The sequence below is a fragment of the Gopherus evgoodei genome, chromosome 23 (assembly GCF_007399415.2).
Source record: "Gopherus evgoodei ecotype Sinaloan lineage chromosome 23, rGopEvg1_v1.p, whole genome shotgun sequence".
NCBI lineage: Eukaryota > Metazoa > Chordata > Testudines > Testudinidae > Gopherus > Gopherus evgoodei.
This window is the reverse complement of record NC_044344.1, coordinates 3,712,311-3,734,913: the sequence shown is the minus strand read 5'-3', so window position 1 is coordinate 3,734,913 and position 22,603 is coordinate 3,712,311. Positions and strand designations below refer to the sequence as shown.

Sequence of the window (22,603 nt, the reverse complement as noted above, 5' to 3'; positions counted from 1 at the left end):
GACAGAGGATAAATTCTACTCCAAAAACCACCATGTGGTTGTGGCATGTTTCTTTTACTGTGTCTGGGTGGGGGAAAATGTGTGGGCCACATGCTAACCCCATGTTGTAAGATCCCTGGGTTAGAACATGCATTTCTAACATGATTATATCCTCATGGGCAAGTAAAAACAGCTGTGGTGGCCATGCGTTTCAATGGGGTGGGGGTGGGGGGCTGACTTGAGACCTCTTTGAAACTCTGATTTTTCAGAGGGTGGGTGCTAAGCACCTTCTGAGAATCAGGCCCCTTTAAAGAAGTCTCGAGTGGAGCCCCTGAAATCACTAGCCACTTTTGAAAATCTTGCCTATTTTCACATGGTGGATGGAGGTGGGCGGAGCCTAAGTAGACACAACCAGTTCCCATCCATGTTGCACGTGTGGAACAAGAATGGGGAGGGGTATGGAACAGTTTCCATACAAGGAGACACTAAACAGCTGGGACTGTTCAGCTTAGAAGAGAGCCGACCAAGGGGTGGGGGGATGTAATGGGGGTTTATAAAATCAGGAATGGGGTGGAGAAAGTGTCTAGGGAAGTATTATTTATCTTTTCACATAACACAAGAGTCAGGATCACCCAATGAAATTAATAGGCAGCAGAGTTACAACCAACAAAGGGAAGTACCATTTCACACAACACAGTCAACCTGTGGAACTCCTTGCCATGGGATGTTGCAAAGGTCAAAAGTATAACTGGGTACAAAAATGAATTGGTTAAGTTCATGGAGGATAGATCCATCAGTGGCCATTGGCCAAAATGCTCAGGGACATGATCCCATGCTCTGAGTGTCCCTAAACCTCTGACTGCTGGATGCTGGGAATGGGTGACAGAGGATGGATCACTTGATATTCACCTGTTCTGTTCATTCCCTCTGGGGCACCTGGCATTGGCCACTGTTGGAAGACAGGGACATTGGGCTGGATGGACCATTGGTCTGACCCAGTATGGCTGTTCTCATGTTAACAATGATGAAACCAGGTCCCTATCTTGCTGATAGTCATGGGGTCTGTTTAGCAGGGGAGGAAGAGCTGGCTAATGGGGTCTCATCTCAGATTTCTAGTTGTGAGGCTTTGAAGGAGTCAATGGCACATCCTTTGCGGCTGCTGTTTGGCTGCAGATTAACCCTTTGCAGTAATTCTGGCGCACAGGCCCCGATTCTGCAAACTGCATATGCACGTGCTCCACTCGGCCCCTTGGGCAGCTCCATGGACATTACAGTTAAGCAAGTGGGTGCCTTTGGGCTGCTGTAGCAATGGCAAGGTTGAATATTTCCTGAATGAGGAGCTAGAAATGTCCTAATGTGTGTTTCTAAATAGCCAGTTTTTTAAAGCCTCAATGGATGTAGCGGTGTGGTAAAATGGATCGAGTGCTGGGCTGGGACTCCGGAGACCTGGGTTCTGTTCCTGGCTCAGCTGTTGGCCTGCTGGGTGATCTCTTGGGCAAGTCACTTCCCCAATCCTTGCCTCAGTTTCTTCATCTGTAAAATGGGGATAATGAAATTGCTCCCCTTTGTACAGTGCTTTGAGATCTATTGATGACAAATGCTATATAATAGTGAGGGGTGGTTGTTATTAAATGTCAGACACGGTCTATACAAAAATAAATCCCGTCACCCATGTATGTGAATTGATCCTTGAGAAGAAAAAGCCAGTGGGAAAAAGGAAATGGAGCATAATATTGAAATCAAAGCGGACAGGGCCTATGTCCCTTGACTGTATTGTGTACAGCGCACAGCCCAACAGGGCCAAATGGTGGTTGGAAATCAGTGTGAGCTGTCTCATTGGTCTTGCAGTTTCCAGCAAGGTTATTTTTAAACACCTGTTGCTCTTTCACTGAGTGCCATGACTCTGACTGCTGCTGCTTTAGGTACTGATGGGAAAGAGGAAGGAGTAGGGGCTAGTAGCTAGAGCAGGAGAATAGGCAGCAGGATTTCTAGGTTCTGTTCACGGCTCTGCTAGTGACTCACTCAGTGACTTGTGCCTCAGTTTCCCTACCTGTGAAACGTTTCACGAGACTGACCCACCTTTTGTAAAGTTCTTTGAGATCCTCTGTGAAAGCTTCTAGAGAAGGGCTAATGCTCATTATGCCTCTCCCTCTTCTCTGCTGCCTTAACATGGAGACACAGCACTTCTTGTTATAAAATGTTGACAAGGCAGCTGAGCCGTTTAAATCTCTGCTAGACTTTTTCTTGACTTAGGCTACAGTAAAAGCAATGGTAGCCAGCCATGGGTTGTTCCTCGGGACTTTCTCTGCACCCTGCTGTGTTGCACTAACTTGTGCGGTGCCTCTCAGAGCAGAAGGGAAGGGGTTTTTCCACAGGCTGTCAAAAGAACTCCCCTCTTTGTTTGACATTCAGTACATGTGATCAAATATCATAACCAGTGAACACGCTGGAGAAAGGTAGTCTGTGCTAAATTGCTGTTATTTACTATGTTTTATTGTAGCAGCTCCAGGGAGCCTCACGGCTGGACCAGGACTCTTGTGCTAGGAACCCATTCAACACCCTCTGTCTTTTAACAGAGGCTTGAATCACCTCCCTTCAGGGATGGCCAGACTCACTCTGCAGCCCCTTCCTTCAATACACCCTCATGTATAGTCTTCTTCTTTGTTTTAGGTCGAGTGCTGGCACGTCTTTTAGCAGCTGATGCCTGACTGGAGTTTGCGTTTAGCCAACGCCCGTCTGAGAGTCCCTGCTCATTGTGGAGGGTGATGGTCCCATGGCACCTTGGCATCTTTAAGCCTTCTTCCTTCGTAAGTAACCAGTGGTTGAGGAGCTGCACCAATCCCAGCTGCAAGGGCTGGCTGCAAACGGTCCTGTTGTAATGGGGTTTTGTGTATCTGCTAAGTGGGGGTGGGGGCTGTGCTAGGAAGAGGGAAAGCTCAAGGCAGGTGAGGAATGGTTTAGAACAATCCATAAAGGCAGAAAGGAAATGAGATGCCACTAAGCCAACCTGCACTGGATAACGTCTAGCATGCTTATAAAGTGTCCTCCCACCGGTAGCTGCTTCCCAGTGGATAACAGCCTCCTACTGCTACCAGCTAATGTTGTTTGTTTTGTGGCAGCACAGGGAGCCCTGGTTGTGGCTCCCATTGTAGGTTGTAGGGCTGCTAGTTGTGTAATTAGAAAACCAGCGCGATTCAGGGACCGATACGTACTGAGCTCTGAAGACAGCACGACAGAGCATGTTTTGTAAATGGTCGGAATGTAAAACGTAGAGCGGGGGATGGAATGGAACGCTGCGTTGTATTACCCTGTTCAGCCAGGAGAAGGTTCCATGTGTAACATACCTGAGCTGCTAATCGCAAGAGCTAGCGGTAAACTGAAGACACATTTCTAGTGTCTCTCTCTGGGATAGAAGCTCTGTAGCCAGTCCCTATCTGGAGATGTGGCAAAGCTGAAGTTTTCTGGGGCGCCAAAAGTGGCATGTTCATGAGTGATCCTGCAACCTTTGTTGCTGCTTTCCTTGTTTCCGCTCTCCTCTGGGTGCCTTTACTTCTGACACCAGGTCATGTCCCTGTTGCACATGGTAGGCTGCAGGGCTGCTACTCGCAGGTCAGACTCTTGTACTGAATGTGGACTGGCTGCAGAGTCTGGATCCAGATCAGGGCGCTGTGGCTCTGGGCTCACCATAACGGGAAGCCAATGGGCAGGCTGTGGCCATAGGAAGCTGTTTGCAGCTACTCCCTAATCCACTCCCTGCAGCAGGTGTTGCTTTATTCTGAACAGTGGGCTGGGATATTGGCTGCAAACCAAACATGGACAAAACATCCAGGATCCAAGTTAATGGCTGCAGGTGGTCAGCCATGAAGGCCGCACCTTCCTTTGTGGATCCAACCTAATTTATTGATCCATTTCCAGACACTGAGGATACATTCACGCTAAGCCCAGGCTTTGACTCGGGTTTGAGCCCGAGCCCTCTTCTGTCCACACACAAGACAGCAAGCACTCAGGATGCAGCTATGAGACCTGGGTCCTGCAATTATAAACCCAGGTTTTACAATGCAGGGTAGATGCTCAAGCCACGGGCATAGAAACACCATGTCCCCAGCCTGGGCCTCACAGACCTGGGTGTACAATGCAGTGTAGACGCACTCTAGGAATGGAGGTGTTGGAAGGGCTGGGAATTACCCAGTAATGCCTGCCGTATGTGGAAGCATGAAATAGCCACCAGATGTCGCTCTCAGCACAGTGACTGTGTACCACTGTAGTCAGGATTTCCTAACGAGCGCGTTTAAAGTTAACGAAAGTTAGTCTGTCACTTTAAATTTTCACAGCTGTGCTTCTCCATCCAGATACTATTTATAGCTGCATTACAGGTTTCCGCTGTAATGACCTGTTTCCTTCCAAATCTGCTACCGCCTTTGCTTAAGTGTTTTGAAAAAGAATTGTCCTCTCAAATGGATGCTTGCAGCTGCATCGGATGCAAAAAGTCATGGAATTGTCCATTAATAATAACACACAACTCCTATCTAGTGTTTTTCATCCCCAGCTCTTCAAGTTTTTTGCCATAGAAGATCAGTGTTGTTATCCCTCCATTTTACAGAGAGGGAAACTGAGGCCCGGGTAGGGTAGTGACTTGCCCAAGGTTGCACAGGAAGTCAGTGGCAGAGCTATAAATAAAACCCAGGTGTCCTGACTCCCAGTCCAGTGCTCTATCCAGTGAGCTGCCAACGCTTGGTGGCATGTTCTAGGCCTGGCACTTGTTTATTAAAACCGATATCATGTGGGAGGCAGTCTTTATTTTTCCCTGTTTGTTTGTTTTTTAAGAATAGTTTGGGTGACACTGGACTAGAGTTGATCTTGTGAATAAGTCACTGGACTGGGGTTCAAGACCTCAAAATTCAACCCCCTTGTGGGACACTGGGCAAGTCATGCCGTCCCTTTGTGCCTCAGTTTCCCTCACCTGCAAAATGGGGAGAATGACAGTTCCCTGCCTCACAATGGGGGTGGGAGGGGAGGGGGATTTGCAAAAATAAATGCTTTCATGTGTGCCAGCTGGTGGGATCCTGCAGCTGCAGGGGCTGTGTGAGCACCCAAAGGATTTCAAAGCCACCGGAATGCTGCTGGTTTCAAAGTGCAGCTCAGATGCTGATATGATTAGGTTGAGTTGTTTGGCTCAGGAGAGCAGGTTAAAAAATGGAGCAGGAAAGGGAATAATCCAAGAGCACAGGATCTATATCAACCTATTTAATGTACAATACGTGCCTTCCGTATCCTTGGGGTGTGTTCTGTGTACACTAGATGACCTATCCCTGGTATGGAGCCCATCAGCTAGAAGTGTGTGTGTGTGTGTGTGTGTGTGTGTGTATGAATCAAATGGGTTAGGGGGGAAGAAAATTGGTCTTAAACACTGTTGCCAATGCTCATGCTTTTCTTGTAATATTTGCAGTTTTTCTCAAAGCCCCAGAGTCCCTGGTTTAGGTGTGAATCTCGGCTTTCAAATACAAAGCAAGTTTCTAGTCTTCATGGGTCAAAGAAATCTCAAAAACGTGAATTCTTGGCTCAGACGCCAGAAGGCCAAGAAAGAATCCCAAATGTGTGATTTGTTTAAAAAACAAAACAAAAAAGAACCTCCCGATGTTTGTCGGTCTGTTGATAGTTTGGGGCCTGACTCATGCTTTTTGAATGCTGTTTTACTGATGCAGGGCTTGTGATTTCAAATACCTTTTCCCAGACGCTAGTCTGAGAGGTTTGCAACCCCACTAGCTCTCTATGGGTCACCCGTCACCCCTTCCAGCCCTGCTAGCTTCCAGCAGTTTGTAGGTTATTTTCTACTTGGACCAGAACTCAACAATGGAAGATACTGTTCCTCCAACGACGCTCAGGACTCTGTGCATGTGTCTGTCCTGCTGTGTTTCTCTGTGGAGGATCCAGCCTCTTTTCTGGCCACACGAGGGCACTGCAAACCAGTAAACCCCCCCCATCCCCCTTCCCACACACATGCCGGTTGGGCTGGAATCTCTTAGGCAGCTGTGCATCCTAACGAGACCCCCTTTCCCAGCCCTCTCCCATGTGCCTTGGGTGAGCAACCTGCTGTCAAAGCTTCCATCCGTGTGGGACCAGGGTTTCCATTCCCCACTGCCCGCTTGTCCTGACGTTTCATGCTTGGCTTCCGGGCGAGATGGGCTGGGTTTGCACACGATGAATTTTGGCCCCATGGCTCTCGTGAGCCACGTGGGACTAGGGAGATCGCTAGGGTGGTGGCCACCTGGAGAATGTGGTTGGTGAATGGGGAGGGGAGGGGAGGTGGGTGCCCAAAGAGGCTTCTGTGCAGGATCTAGCACATGGCAGTTCCAGGGAAAAAGCCCTTGCAACCTGCATGAGCTGGGCTGCCAGTGGCGATCAGGAAGGTGCTTGGCCTTAGCATAGGGACGAGACAGTAGGAACTTGTGTTTAAGGCCCTGGATCAGGACTCTGGAGAGCTGAATTTAGTGTCATGCTCTGCCACAGACTCCCTGTGTACCATGAGCATGTCACTTAGCCCCTCTGGGACACTACAGTGCTGGGGCCCAGATGAGCCCTGAAGATAGGCAGTGACAGGCCGTAGTCTGGTGGTCTTCTGGGCTCTCTCTGCTCATGAGACCATTCCGCGCGGAGAAGATATGTGTTATCTGTGCTCAGACCTGTGCCACACTCTTCTCTGCAGGAGTTAACTGGCTTTGTGCTTGTGCAGCCGAGTGGCAGGATTTGAACTCGCAACCTTCAGCATGTCCGTTACCGAAATCTCCTAGGTGGGAGCTGTAGCAGACGTGTGAGAGGACCAGCCACTAGAGGGAGATGTGGAGCATGCACAGGACAATGTGTTGCACGGACATCTTCCTCGATAGGGCTAAACTCATCTGCCTCCCCCTGAACTTTGCTTACAAGAGGGATCCAGGATCCCTGCTTCTCCCAGGGCCTGTGAACCGGCCTGCTCCCCTACAGTGGCTCTCTGCAGTGCTGAATTGATCACAGCTCCTCCCCCTCCTTCGTTACCCCTCCACTCGGGGTACAGAGTGGGCAACCCATCGCACTGGAAACAAAGTGAAGACAGCAATGGTGGGAACTTGTTTGCATGAAGCCTTGGTTAGGTGATTTCAAGCAACAAACAGAAACACATCAGCGCTGAATGCTTTGTGCACTTTGAATTGGGCCGAGACCTTGTGGGTGCAAATCCTGTAGGATTCCCACTGAACTCGACCCGTAGTGAACTGTTGAAACCTTCTTCCCGTGTTGCTCCTGGCCAGTTGCTGATCCACAGAACGTGCGTGTGGGTCCACAGCAACCTCGTCCTACTTTAGTCAAATAGCTTGCTGAGAAAACAGCCATCCTCAGAGACAGCTGGCGCAATGGTTAGGACACTTACCTGGATCTCAAGAACTGGGTTTAATTCCCAGCTCTGCCACACCCCTCCTGTGACCGTGGGAAAGTCACTTAGCCTCCCTGTGCCTCAGTTTCTCCATCTGTGCAATGGGGATGACAGCCCTACCCTGCCTCCCAGGGATGTTGTGAGGATAAATACAAGATTGTGGAAATGCTCAGATACTAGGGTACTGTGGGGGAGTAGGAGGGTATCCTAAAAGTGCTTAAGAATGACATAAAAAACCAGCAGGCCCGCTCATTTAATGACCAGTTCAGGATGTTTGGGACAGAGCAGTGGTTCTCAACCAGGGTATGCAAAGGTTCTCCTGGGGTATATCGACTCATGTAGATATTTGCCTAGTTTTACCACAGACTACGTGAAAAGCACTAGCAAAGCCAGTGCCAACTAAAACTTCCATACACACAGTGACTTGTTTATACTGCTTTATATACTATATCCGTGTTTCTCAACCTGGGGAGTTGCAATTTATTTTGTCTTTACGTGATGTAAAGGAGAAAGTCAGCAATTTTCAGTACTAGTGGGCTGAGACACTTTTTTGTGTTTTTATGTCTGATCCCGTGAGCAAGTGAGATGAAACTTGGAGTGCACAAGACAAATCCACCTCCTTGAAGGGGTACAGTAGTCTGGAAAGGTTGAGAACTACTGGGTTAGAGGTCACAGAGCCCAAATTTCCCTCTACCACGTGTGGAAAATGTCAATGAAACATGCTTCTGTTTCAGTGGTTGCTCAGGGGCTCCTAGAAATGCCTCAACATTTGGAATTTCTAAGAAGAGCCAAGTTTTTGAAAAAAAAAATCATTCAATTTTCTGCCCTTATTTTTTGACCAGCTCTGGTTCTGTCTGTTCAACCCAGATATTAAACCAGAAACCCGATGCAGGTTCCCATGGCTGGGGCTTGGTTCAACACCTCGCAGGGTTGGGAGCCTGCTGCCCTGGGCTGTGGTATGAAAGGCCCTGCAGAGCTCTCCAGAGTTCCTGCTTTGGTCATCGAAGACGGCGAGGGAGCTAAATTTGTGGATGCCACCAGAGAGGAGATGGAGCTGGAGAAGCCTTCGTGAGGAGTTTCAGCAGGACCAAGCCGAGCTTGGCAATTGAGCGCCCGTCCGGCAGGGCCAATCCAAGGTTAGTCACAGAGAATGATTTGAACAGCTCAGATGTGGTGCTTGGTCCTCCGTTTTCACTCAGAGAAAAAGAAACCTCTCTTCCGTCTGTGCTACTTATGTGGCCACATCATCGTAGTGGCTAGGCATCACACACTCTCTTAAGGTATCTATCCTCACAGCACCCCGGGAGGCAGGGCATTGCTATTATCCTTATTGTACAGGTGGGGAAACTGAGGCACAGAGCAACTAAGTGATTTGCCTAAGATCCTACAGTATGTTTGTGGCAGAGCAGAGAATTGAACCTGGGTTTCCTAAGTCCCAGGTTAGCACCTAGCCATGGGGCTATCCTTCCTGAAAGATCAAGGTGGCCTTGGGTACAGCTGCCTGCAAACCTCCGCTCAGTACCGATCCCTGCGTTTGACCATCACCCTTCCACAAGTTGAAAAGTGTCACATCCCTGAGCCAGAATGGGAGGGACGTGGGATAGAGCGAGGGAGACTGAAGGGACAACTGAGTGGCAAATCCCATCGGCGTCGATGTCAATTTCAGCCTAAATCTCGCCATTTTGCAAGATTCTGCCAGCAGGTGCTGTAGAAAACCCACGTGCGAGCTGGGCCAAGTTGCCACCTCCACCGGATTGTTCTAGTCCCTCGCCGCCTTCTACGTGATTTGCACTTAGGAAGCTTGATTGGTTTAGTTTAGTGGGAGATTAGAAGGCGATTTGATCGGTAACTAGCTAGACAGGGAGAAGATTCCCGCTAGCAGGAGGCTCCAATCTGGCAGAGCAAGAGCCAATGGCTGGCAGCGGGAGCAGAGAGAGATTCAGGCTAGAAATAAGGTGCAGAATTTGGAGGGAGGGGAATTAACCACTAGGGCTGTGGTGGATTGTCCATCACTTGAAATCTTCCGTTCAGGGCTGGATGTCTTTCGAAAAGCTCTGCTCTGGCTCAGCTGTAGGATCTGGGCTGGAGGCGGGGACCCGGGGAGGGGGATGTCGCTGGCCCGTGCTACGCGGGAGATAAGATTCTAGGAATCTGCCAAGGGAGCTTCACTTATTGAACTTGCAATGTCAGATTCCCCCATCTCCCTGGTGCTGGAGCCCAGTCCGGAGCTGTAGGGACCCAGCCTCTAGGAGTTAGGGGCAGCCTGGCTCCATGGTCCTTTCAGGCCTTGTGCGGTTTGCTACAACGGGGTGGAGTGCGGTGCAGGCCCCAGGGACCTGGAATGAGACCTCCCCAGCCCAGCCGCCCTTTGAACTCCCAGGCTTGGCCCTGGCCTGGCATCTCCGAGCTCAGAGCTTGGGCGTTTGCCCCCCAGTGCGGTAGGGGCACCAGACACGCTGGCTTCCCTTGCTGAGCCAGCAGGCCGCCTGCTCCGACTCCCCCCAGCCCTCTGCGGCGAAGGCTGCTCGAATGCAGCACAGCACTGAATCAATGAAGAGTCAAATCTCCAATTAGTGTTAAAGTGACGCCAGCGAAGCTCGGCAGGTTCCTGAGCCCCAAATGCTCTGGCCCCTTGAGCTGCCTCCTGCCCCAGGATCTCAGCCCCCTTTCAGATCACTCCTTTGTGCCCCGTCCCTTCCCACCCAGATCTGTCTCTTATATTTACTCTGCCTGCTCCTGTCCCAGAGCTAAAATGGAGCAGGGGCTCTCTTCCCTCCTCTCCCCGCCCCAATCGACCAGCCCCCTCCTGCCTGCTTCCACAGTTACTGCGCCTCGAGCATGGTGCCAGGTGCTGTACACAGGTCCTGGCTGCTGGTGAGGTTTGTCCACCGGCCAGGTCCCTTCTTTGCCCCTGCCCCTACCTGCTTGGTGGCTAATGCAGGGCTCAAGCCACCAGAGCGTCCCGGCCACTGGCAACTGTCTCCTAGTCTGTGGCTTCTGGCCCTGGCTGTTTACTTGCCTGTCATTTCCTTGGCTAACGTGTGTCTGCAGAGGGGTTGCAGGGCACTTGGATGTCACAGTGACAAGCAGCCTGCGAGCCAGAAAACACCTGGTCGTTTAGCCACCTGGGCACTTTTGCCAGCTGCTGTTCTCTGTAACCGAGTGCCCGGCAACTGCAGCTGGGGCTAGGCCCGTGGGCGCTAGGCGCTGTACAGACAGAGTAAAAGAGTGTCCCTGCCCCCAACAAGCCAACGGTCTAAATAGTAAGGCAGACAAAGAGGAAGGGGAACTGAGGCACAGAAGCAGGGAAGGACTGGCCCAAGGTCGCACAGCAAATCAGTGCCAGGGCTTGGACTAGAGCGCAGGTCTCCTGCATCTCCACCCAGTCCTCTCTCCACCGGCCATGCTGCCTTTCTGGGTAGGTGTCTGTGCCCCCTCTGTTCTTCTTCCAGCTTCCAGTCAGGCCTCTGCCATCAGCCCATGTGTCCCTCCTCTCTCCCCCCGGTGTTTGGTTTCCCCTCCACCCTGCCTGGCCTTCTGGCGTTTCCCATCTCCCCTGCCCTGAGAGGGAATGCCCGCTGGGCACCCTGGCTCCGCTGGCCCATTAGGATTCATTTCTCCCAGCGGGAAGGGCAAGGGGGAGTTGGCACGGAGTCCACCCTGCATCTGCGGGCACAATCAATAATGAGCGACTTGCCAGATTCAGCGATTCGTATCCCAGCTGTCACATCATTACAAGGCTCTCCTCCCCAGGCCTGTTATCCGCTGTCTGTCTGTCCCATCCGTTCGGGGGGAGGGCACGGTAACTATTTGGGCAGAGGTGTTCTACCCCGCAGAGGCCTTTGCATTGGCTTGTAGCTCCTGCCCACTCTGCTCCTCGGGGCCCACCCCAGCCTTCCTAGCTTCGGCCCTGGGACCCCAAGTGGCCAAGAGGAGCCATGCGAGTTGAAGAGCAGCAGGGCATAGCTGATGATCCACCAGCCATGGAGATCAGTGTGTGCACGCGCACACACACACACACACACACACGCACCCGCCCGAACAGACTGGCACGGGTGCTGCTGGCTGAGGTTCAGAGAACCCTCCCCTATTCCTCTCGCTCAAATCAAAGCGCAGCTGTGCCAAGGCGGAAGGGGGACTGGGGTGGAATGGGCCAGGAATTGCACGTTTTCACCTGCCATTTAATTGGATGTATTTTTAATTAATGGTGCCTCTGGGACCAACATGAGACAACATGATCTCTGAATAGGGACAAGGGAGGAATTGGGAAAGGTACAAGGATTGGACTACAGGGTGCGCTTACTGCAAAAACACCGCCATCAATCACGCGCTACTTTCAGCTCCGGACTCTTGGCTGGGGATCAGCGCAGAGGGAAAGGGGGGAGTGGGGAAATGAAAGTGAATATTCCAGCCTCTGCCATTTAACCAGCTTGGGGGAGGGGGCAAGTTTGCCCTAAGAGGGTTATGAAGAGGAGAACCCTTCAGCACAGATGAGAACCACATATCTTGCAAGGTCTCAGCGGCTGGCCCTGTTGAGAAGGGTTCCCCTCAATGATGTATCGGAGCCACTCCCAAGAGGTAATAACCCAATAATCATCCTCCCTGGTTCACCTTATTTCTGTTAATTGATCTCCAAGTGCTTTCTTGAGGAGACCAGGATCATTCTCCCCATTTTCCAAGTGGGGAAACTGAGGCACAGTCACCTAGCCACCCAGTGGCCAAGCTGGGATAAGAAACCAGATCCCCTGGGTCCCCACGATGGTTCTGTCTTTGCATGGATGGACAGACGGGTGGGCCTGGGCTGTAACGCCATCTCCAGTCCACTTTCCCCACCCCTAAGTGGAGACCATTGGTGGTACCAACCAACCGGCCTTTGAAGATCCTTGGCACCTACTCTAGAGCTGGGGTGGGCGACCCATGGCTCATTGCCTCCAGGACAGACAGGGGTGTCCTCCAGCCACTCTGGAGCAAGCAACAAGACACCACTTGGTGCCAAGAGCTTGACCCCAGAGGGAGGCTGCTCAGAAGAGGCGAGGAGTCCTCCCTCCCAGCTGTTCTCCTTGTGCCTATACCCAGCCCTTGGCTGGAGTACGGGGAACCCGGGGTGTAACTCCAAAGCAGACCCTGCCTCAGCAAAGACCGGGCCCAACTCCTCTCCACCCTGGACTTGGGGCTTTAAAGGGGTTTCTCCTGGGGGTGGGGGTCAGCCCTGCTGGGGAGCGAGGGCAAGAAAATCCAACTTGACAGGGAAGCAAGCTGCAGCTGGGAGGTAACCCCTCATTGCCCAGAGGCTGTCATAGAAGCTCCCTCTGCCCCTGGAGGACCTGGGCAGCTGTGGCTTTCTGGGGCCAGGATCTGTCGGGGAACTGCGGGACAGCCTGAGGAAAGAGCAGCGCAGAAGCGAGGACCCAGCCTGGGGTCACGGGCAGGAGCTCAGTGTGTCTGGACTCCATCTCACCTGGCCCATGAAACCCACTGGGTTAGGCAGCTTGGCGCGTCGATCCAGCAGCGCTGGTCTGATTGGAAGCCGTCAGCTCGTGGCTACATACAGTAGGACCTTGTGCCACCCCAGTGCATTCTGGGTGTCCCGAAAAGCCCAGCCCTGATGCTGGGAGAGGGGGCTTTCGGGTCACTTTTAGCAGCTGATCATGAACCTCCCCTCCCCCCTATGGTGTCTCCGCGGGCTGTCCCTGGATGATCCGTGGGCACCGCTGGCCAGGAGAGGCAGCGCTGGGTGCAGGGCAGAACTAGCCTGGGTCCGGCATAGCAAACCCAAGAGCGCTGCTGTGGTGTTCGACCCCCCTCCCAAGCTGAGCCTGCACTCCACAGGGCCCTGGGCTGGGGGTAAGTTCCCAGAACGAGGTGGGGATGGATGATCCTGCTGCAGGGCAGGAAGGTGCTGCCCAGTGGGTGATGGGGAACGGGATACTTCTCAGCCCGGGGTGGCAAACTGGAATTTCCTGTGACCGCTTCCTCCTCGCAGCGAGACCTGGAGGATGAGGAGCCACGGGCCCTTCTTGTGCTAAGAGCCGGGTGGGTATGGGGGCCCGTCTCAACTAAGAATTGTAACAATGCCCATGGTTGGGAAGCCTCTTGCGCTCGGATGGAGCCTTGTGCCCACGAGCCAACCCTGGTGCTCAGCGTGCGTTGGTTGCCCGGCTTGGCTGGGACTGGGACTGGCTCTGGCTGGGCTGGACTCAGCGGCTGGTAGGTCTTTTCCCATGTGACTCCCTGGCCCAGGAGCTGTTGCTTTTCCGGGCTGGGAGGCCGATGGCTCCTCCATTGGGTGGGTTCCCTCTGTGGCCTGGATCCCATCCAATGCCTCCCTTTACCCAGCCCCCACCTACTGCTGGACCCTCATCTGCTCTGCTCCCCAAACCCCTGCTGAGACCCCCCCAGGTCAGTGCTGCAGTTTGCTCCCTTAGAGGCAAAGCCCACCCCTTCCCCAGCACCCAGAAATACTCCCTTCCTGCCCCCATTTAGTCCCAGCCCCCATCCTTTGTTTATTCTTCTCCTCCCTGGCTCCCATGCACACGGATGCCTGGGAGGTGCGTGGAGGGGGGGGGCGGATGGAAACCTCTGGAAAGGGGAGCACAACTGGTGCACAGGCTTCCTGCTCGGCTGCACTGCCCCCACCCCCCCATTCTGGCGTGTCCCAGTTGGGCGGGGAAGGGCCCTTCTGGCAGGGAAGGGAAGGCTGTCTCCCGGGCCATGCGTGAGGGCATCTGCCCTGCGGAATGGAAGGGGCGGGGAAGGCATTCGGCTCTCCCGGCTCACTCGAGTCAGGTGCAGGCTGCCTAATGTAGGGCAGCCATTAATATTTAGTGTCATTTGGGGGATTTTTTTTTCCGGGTTTGCTGCACGGCCGCCGTCTGCGCTGGAATGCAAAGTGCAGCCACTGGCGCAACTGCGCTGCCTGCCGAAGGGGGGTTAGCTTCTGCCTCCCAGGTGCCTGCAGAGGCCCAACGCCAGGCCCGGCTGCAGGATCTCGCTGTTCCTGCCCAGGCCGGCGCCCTTTGCAGTTGGTGGCATGGCAGCGCCAGGTGGGCTGGCACGTGCTGCCAAGCCCAGAGCGGGAGGCAAAGCTCCCCCCGTGCCCAGGAGCATGGAGAGGCCCTGCTGGGCCAGGTGCTGCACAGGTTCGGAGGAAGAGACACGTCCTGCCCCAGAAGACGGGAGAGAAGGGCAGCAGTGGCACAAAATGACTTGCCTGAGGGCACTGGCATGTCAGTGCTAGAACCCAGGGCTCCTGAGTCCCAGGCCGGGCCCTGCCGATCTCCTCCCCACCAGCTGGACACACAGATCCTGGGAGTGCGGGCTACGCCAAGCTCTAACGCGTGGGAGCTAAGACAGAGACCTGCCCCCCAAGGCAGGCTTTTCCATAGCTGTCCACTCATGGGTTCCTTGCATCTTCTTCTGAAGCAGCTGTTACTGGTGCTGTCAGAGACGGGACCTTGGACTGGATGGCCCTCGGCTCTGGTCCACTCTGGCAATGCTGGAGTTGCTAGAGGAAGTGTGGAATGAAGCTATCCGTCTATCTACCTGCCCCCATGCACATCCATCTGTCCATCCATCCATCCCTTCTTACCTGAACTCCATGGCTTGGCTCATCTCCTCCAAATGGGTAACGTTCTATGTTTAGTCACATCTCCCTGGTTACTCTTAGTTCCTGGGACTAACTGTGCGTCCTTGGCCATATCTTCTTGCTTGTGGGCACCATGAGTTGACCCACCGATCAAATGTATTCAGCTGGCAGGGCGGTCAAAACGTTTGCCAGTCCACGGACGAAAGCCCTTCTATGAGAGCAAATGGCCCTAATCATCTCAGGAATCTTTACTTTTCACCCTTTGCTGGAATGGCAGGAATCTTCCACCTGGGACGTTCCCTTGCCACTTGCACATTCGATGCTGCTCTCAGCTCAGAGGCGCCCTAGGACGGATGTTACTCAGAATTCCCCCTCGTTCGGTGACATGATGGGAATTGAAAACCCAGACCTCGTGCCAGACAGCACCTCTCCATATACACGGGGCTCGTGTGCTGTCCCATGTGCTTGTTTACTTGGCTTCCTGCCTCCCTGAAGGGTTGGGATGTATGTGTGTCTCTGTGCCTCATGCCTGGATCCAGTCTCTGTATACTGCCCTTGCGTTTTGGCAGCGTTGCTCTTGTGAGAATGGCAGAGACTTGGAAGAGAAGAGCAGAGACACAGGAAATAAAGGGACAGGCGGAGAGATGGAATCTCACTGCAATAGACTTGATTGGTATCAGTTGCTTCCTGATCTGAATGGAAAGGGGGAGACGTTGGACTAGACAGATAGAGCCACTATCTCTGTGGCTGAGATCCTGGGGGCAGCATCCGCGGCTCCCCTGCTAGCATCCAAAAGCACCACTGCCGTCTCTAGCTAAATACCTCCCTCGCCTGCAGGCAGTGCCAAGAAAGCAGCTGGCATGGCCAAGCCAGCTTCTGAGACCGGCCCAGACTGCAAAGACAGGGTCAAGCCCACACTCCCCTCCCCGCCATTTGCTGTAACACAGGGCGCACATGGAGGCCTCTTGCCTGCATTGCAGATTCCCGGGAGCCAAGGAACTGGGCCCCTGGCACCAGGGGGTGCAGGTCTGCCTTTGTTGTTTGCCTTGCAGGCTTCCAGCTTGCCAAGCAGGTTGGGATTTATTTTTTTTTAACAACAGGGATGGAGTCAGATCAGACCAGTGAAGATATCGGTGACCAATGGATATGGGAAGCATTGCCTCAGAAATTCCAGTGTAGCTTGGATTTTTCCTCCTGTATCCCAGATCTTCAGGGAATATTTTTCTTGCCAGATCCGTGCACCACAAGCTACTGGAATTAGACACTCTCGGGCCTGTTAATTAGGTAGAGCAGCTGCATTGTTATATTTGGGGCTCAAAGAGCCTCCCTCACGCTCTTACTCCCAAGAATGTGGCTGCCTGGCTTCTGACAGCAAAGCAAACCAGCTTGCATTTCCCTTTCGCCATTGGTAGCCAGGGTGCAAGATTGTCAGCTCTACGAAGCAAAGCTCTTGCATTGAGCCACCGAGCAGAGAAACCAGTGCTGCAAGCCATGCGGGCGCAACCCTAACCTTAACCCTGAGCTGCCACCCCCTGAGGCTGAGAAGGTCAATCGTCGTCTTTGCCTGGCCTCTAACGGTGGCTTTAAAACTGGGCAACAAAATGGCAGATGAAATTCAATGTTGGTAAATGCCAGGTAATGCACACTGGAAAACATCATCCCAACTATACATAGCTAATTTAGACCCCATCATTTCATGTTACCGCTCAAGAAAGAGATCTTGGAGTCATTGTGGATAGTTTTCTGAAATCATCCACTCAATGTGCAGCAGCAGTCAAAGAAGCGAACAGAATGTTGGGAATCATTAAGAAAGGGATTGATAATAAGACAGAAAATATCATATTGCCTTTATATAAATCCGTGGTACGCCCACATCTTGAATACTGCGTGCAGATCTGGTCGCCCCATCTCAAAAAAATATATATTGGAATTGGAAAAGGTTCAGAAAAGGGCAACAAAAATGATTAGGCGTATAGAAGAGCTTCCATATGAGGAGAGATTAACAAACCTGGAACTTTTCAGCTTGGAAAAGAGATGACTGAGGGGGGATATGATAGAGGTCTATAAAATCATGACCGGTGTGGCGCAAGTAGATAAGGAAGTGTTATTTACTCCTTTTCATAACACAAGAACTAGGGGTCACCAAATGAAATTAATAGGCTGCAGGTTTAAAACAAAAGGAAGTATTTCTTCACACAATGCACAGTCATCTGTGGAACTCCTTGCCAGAGGAAGTTGTGAAGGCCAAGATTATTACAAGGTTCAGAAAAGAACTAGATAAGTTCCTGGAGGATAGGTCCATCAATGGCTATTAGCCAGGATGGGCAGGGATGCAAAACCGTGCTTGGAAGCGTCCCCAGCCTCTGGTTGCCAGAAGCTGGGAATGGGCGACAGGGGATGGATCATGATGATTCCCTGTTCTGTTCATTCCCTCTGGGGCACCTGGCTTTAGCCACTGTTGGAAGACTGGATACTAGGCTGGCTGGATCATTGGTCTGATGCAGTATGGCTGTTCTTATGTTCAAGGGCAGCTGTTGTTTTGTTTGGTGCCGACGGGGCTAGTGTCATCCACACCTGGAGGCCACCAAAGCGTGGTCATATGGTTGCCACCAACCTCAAGTCAAGCATGGAAGTGGGCTCCATTGGCCATTTCTGAGTCCATGATTAAGCCTTACTGTGGGTGCTTTGTAATCACAGAATTGTGCGTGTCAACTCTTACGTTACCACCATGATCCTTCAATCAGACCCCCAATGTGGAGCCCAGACCAGGAGCTTTGCTGATCCTGTCTGCATTGATGAAGACTCCAGACAGCCCCAGATAAACTCCCGGGCTGGAAACCCTGGGCTGGGTTCTATGGGGTGGGGCACAGTCTCCCCAAAGCTTTAGTGCGGGAGGATGGTGGGATCTGCCAGGTCCATGATACCAATATTGTCCTTTTACGTTCACCACATTCCCCCCGTTTCCTTCCTTTAAAACATCAACTTCTCCCCTCTCACCCCCATGAAACCCACCCCGCGGATCTTAGGCTGGTGATTTGGGGTACCAGAAGCACCTCCATAGAGCCTGGCTTTCAGAAAGTGCTGAGTACCCGCCCTTTGGAAACCAGCCCATTTAAAGGTGTCCCAGGATGCAGCCCACAAAGCGCTAGTGACCTTGTTTCTTTTAGCTCCTGTCCAGTTTAGCAACAGGATTGGGGCTGGAAGTGACCTCAAGAAACACCAAATGTTGTAGGACTTGAAAAAATGGTGAGTTGGGAACGCTTCATGCACACGAGCAGTTGCACTGAACTTGGCAATGCCAACAGGGCTGCTGCTAGATTTAAATCTCATGATGTACCTATAAGCCCCTATGCATCTAAGTCTGTATCTGTGGCCATCCATACATCTAAGCATGGGCCAATAGGTACCTGTACATCTAAGTGTGTACCTATAAGCACCTGTACGTTTAAGCATGGGCCTGTAGGTACCTATACATCCACACCTGGGACTGACTGAGGCCTGTTACGTCGAAACTTAGGGTCTTGGTCTTGTGAGTAGAACCAAGTGGGTGGCCTAGTGGGCAGGGTACCAGACTGGGAACTCCCAGCCCTTGGTTCATCTCCTAGCTCAGCCACGGACTCTTTGGGTAAGTCTTTCCGCTGGCCTTGTGCCTCAATTCCCTACCTGTAAAACGGGTATGCTGCTCCCCTTGCTGTTCGAGGATTGAATCCTTTAATGACTGAGCTGCTCCAATGCAGGGTTGCCAAGGGCCTGATAAACAGACCCCTTCCCCTCCCCAAAACATCGCTGACTTTCCGCTCTGTAGCATCCCGGATCGGGGCCTCCATCCTTTCATGGCAATATTTTTCGGTATGACTTGTTCTCCATTCCCCTTTCCCTCTCCAGAGCTGGGGCATGGCTCATGCTAAGCGCCAGCCCCCTCTCTGGATAGCAAAACTTAACTCACTGTCCCCAGGCCTGTGGTCCAGGCCACCCGGGCCCTGGGTGCGACCCTCTTCCCCCCGCCCCGTGAACCAGCGCATGTGTGCGTGTGGTTTATTAGCGTTATTTCAGCATTGTGATGCAGAGAGAGTCAGTGTAACAGCTGCTCCTTGCTCGCCGTGTTTATTGTTACCTAGAGACAGCCCACTGGCTTTTTCCCAGCTTCCCCCCACAGCTCCGCTCTCCCCACTCTCTGATGCAAAATTTATAGCTTACCCATCCTGTCCCTTTAACCCTCTCCCATCCGTCTGGCTGGTGGGAAAGCGAGGAATCCCGGTGGAGTTAAGAGAAACTGAGGCAACCGGCCTACAAAGTGAAAACTTGCATGGCGTAAATGAACCTTGGCAGGAAAGAACCAGCTCCAAGGCTGTCTGATTAACAGTGGTTGGGAGCCCCTTTTATGAATGCAATTGATTGGGCTCTATAGAGGGATTGCAGACACTGCTAGCAGAGCCAGGCGGAGAGGAGACTGCGCTGATGCCTGAGCTTGGGTTACGTGTGTGTGGATTGCTGGGCCATTCTGAACATCTAGTCTGACCTCCCGTCTATCATAGGCCAGAGAATCTCCCCCAGTTCCTGCACTTGTTCGTGGTTGGTGTACATATTGCCCTATCTCCCACCAGACCTGCTCGTCTTTACTCAATAGGTAGGGTGGATTCTGAATTCCTCCAGACTCTCCCTGTGTTTATCCAGCACAAGGTGCTCATAGTCTTAGCACAAAATAAGCTTCTCTTTGAAGTAACGACAGCAGGATCGAGCCCTAAACGTGCATATATGAAGGTGGCTTGCTAATGTACAGCTATGTAGTGAGACAGGTGGTCTAGTGGTTAGAGGAGTTATCTAGGAGCCAAGCAAGACTCCTGGGTTCTGTTTCCGTGCCTGGTAGGAAAGTGCAGTTTAACAGCTCCCAGCCCCACCATACTCTGTCCAGTAGGTGACACTCCCCTCCCAGAACTGGGAATAGAATGTAAGAGTCTCAGCTCTCCGTTTCCTGTTCTAACTGAGATTGCTGGGATTGATTCCTGATTCTCACCCCCTTCCCACCCCCGTGACTCAGTTTCCCCATCTATACAATGGGGGCATAACACTGTTCTACCTTGAATAACTAATGCGTGTCTCTTAAGATTCTCCAGTCAAAGAGGCCAAAGCATTCCCAGGATTATGATCATTTATTATTCCAGCCCTACTGGGAACGTGCTGGAAAACATTGTGACCATTCAGATTTCGGCAAACCTTACAAGAGGTCACTGTATATTTATTGCCAAATGGTTCCGCTTCACTGGGTTTTTTTTTTAAATCTTCAAAATGGTACATCCTCTCTTGAGTCCATCAGGCCACTGCTTTCCATTGCTTGCAATTTGCAAGAGCTGGATTGATTGGCCGCCAATGGGGGCACTTCCGGTCGCATGCCCACTGGCCGCCAATCCAATAGCCGGGGACCAAAGTGTGTCAGTATCAGGCTCAAATCAGTTGGCTAGAAAGTTTGGGGCGTGGCTGCAGGAGGCAATGTGCTTTCCCCTTGATCTGATTGGTCAGAAGGAGCAGCTCACAAATGGATAATGCACACTTGGAATGAGAAGCTAGTGGCTTCTCATTGGCTAAGAGAGTGTTTACCCCCAAGCTCCTACACAGTTTCCTTATACTGATTGGCTAATGCAGCAGATACCACGGTGATGGGTGACCTTATAAAAGCTTACACAGTCAGGTGTGTGTGTATGTGACTAGGACTACTCAGAGACCACAGTAATTGATGACATCATAAAAATCTAGCTCGGTTGTGTGTGTGTGTTGGGCAGCGCTGCGTGGGAGCAGGGGTGTTGGGCACCCTATGTGTGTGTAATATACAATATAATTGTTAAGTGTTTTTATTCTGTTTGCTTTTCACAGCAGCAGCTCTGATCTCGTTCCCATGGGAGACTCCGTGGACGACAGGAGAACCTGAAAAGAGACGGTGTTGTGAAGACCAAGGAAGCAAAGCCTGTGTGAGAAGGGAAGTGATGTTTATTCAGACTTTTTGGGGGAAACCCTTGAGAGAAAAAGCTCTTTGGGAAGGATTCCTCACCCCTTTGACGAAGGGTTGAGAAAGCTCCAGGCCCCAATCCCAGTGTCCTCCAAGCAGCTCTCCTGCAAAACCAGGGAAGATCAGAGGTGACATCCCTGAGATTTCTAGGGAGGAAGGCGCAGAGAAAAAACACTTGTCAGATTTTCTTTCTCCAGCTCTCTGAACCACATAGAAAAAGGGCAGAAGCCAATTCATTTCCTCTTTGCAGGTCAACTTTGAAGTGCATCTCTCTGGAAAGAGACTACGTGAAATAGGCCAAGCTGGACTCCCTGCCCCCCACCAGAGTATTTTCTCTAGACATGTGGGTGTCCCAGCAGCAACTGTGTGCAGAGAACTGGCTGCTGCCCCTGCGTTTGGGCCAGGAGGGTGTTTTCCCCTGGTTTCCCCAGCTGGGCACAGAACGTTCGAAGGGGGGATGGGGCCTGCTTGTGAATTCTGCATGGCAATATCAGTTGAGTGCCCCCGTCCCATGATGCCTAGGGGCGCCAGCCTGGTGGTACTGCCACTTGGGGCAAGCTGTGGAAGGGGAGCTCTGCTTTCATGGTCTATTCGGTCCTTGAGTCCTCTGCTGAAACCAAGAGGTGCCAGTTGCGATCCTGGTTTCTTGTGACATCAGCTCCCATCTGCGAGAAACTGGGCTGAGTCCCAACGAACTCATTCACACTGGCTATGATGTTGCCTTCAGCTGATGTTACTAGCCAACTGGGTCAGATTGGAGCCTTTGTCTGAGGAGGGTGGGGCAGGCTGGGAAAGTTTAAAGATGGCTTGTTGAAATAAAATTATATGCTCAGGAGGGACTGCTGTGTGGTTAAAGGTGGGGACTCCGGAGATCCTGGTTCTCATCCCTTTTCTGCCACAGGCTCCTTGCGTGACCCTGAGCAACTCCCTTAATCTCTCTATTCCTGGTTCCTCATCTGTAAAAGGGAGCCAGTGGTCCTTCCATTCTCTATGCAGATTGTCCGTTGTCTGTGCAGCGCCTGGCATCACGGGGCCCTGAACTCTCTGTAATGCCAGGATTCCGGTAATAACAGGCAACTCGCTGCTTATATCGATCTGAGAAATCCAGCCCAGAGCAGGCAGGCGTGTGGGGCTGGAGATTCTCTCTCAGGATGGGGTGAAATTGCACTCAGGAAAACATCAGCTGAAGAGCGGGTCTTAATGTCCTGCTGATTCCATCTGTCAAGAGTCTCCCCTTGCGTGGGACATTTCCGGTTGGCCTGGATCAGATCCGGTTGGCCCTGACAGAGGCAACCAACAAGGTAAAGCAGGAAACTTCTTCTCCGGGTCCAGTCTCCTTTTCTCAACTCTGCGGGCAGAGCCCAGCACCTGGGAAACAGAGAGAAGTGCAGGAGGCTCCAGCTGTCCACGGAGACTCGACACGATCAATTCCAGGACCTGAACAGAACCTGCCTGATCCCTCCTGGCTTCCTCTCCCCGGCTGCACGAGGTACCCTCCCTCCCCTGGCTCTCCAAGCCACCCTCTCCCTGGTCAGCATTGGAGCCCCTCAAGAAGAGACTCAGCCAACCCCACATGACGTCAAACTCCCCTTCCTTGGGGTCGCTCCGCACAGTCACCACCTCTGCCCTGGAG

General features: G+C 52.2%; 1 protein-coding gene across 3 annotated transcripts in view; it reads left to right on the top strand.

The window, feature by feature from the left end:
• CDK12 (cyclin dependent kinase 12) overlaps positions 1–21,809 on the top strand; it is a 71,095-nt gene extending 49,286 nt beyond the window's left edge. Inside the window, exons 14-15 of one of the 3 annotated variants that reach the window (XR_003997543.1) lie at positions 2,650–2,786; positions 20,841–21,809. The gene's annotated coding sequence lies outside the window, so the exon portion shown is untranslated. Of the gene's footprint in view, positions 1–2,649; positions 2,787–5,425; positions 5,514–20,837 lie in introns of those variants that run through there. The other 2 variants (XR_003997541.1, XR_003997542.1) reach the window with 2 other exon arrangements.
• Positions 21,810–22,603: the final 794 nt, after the last annotated feature.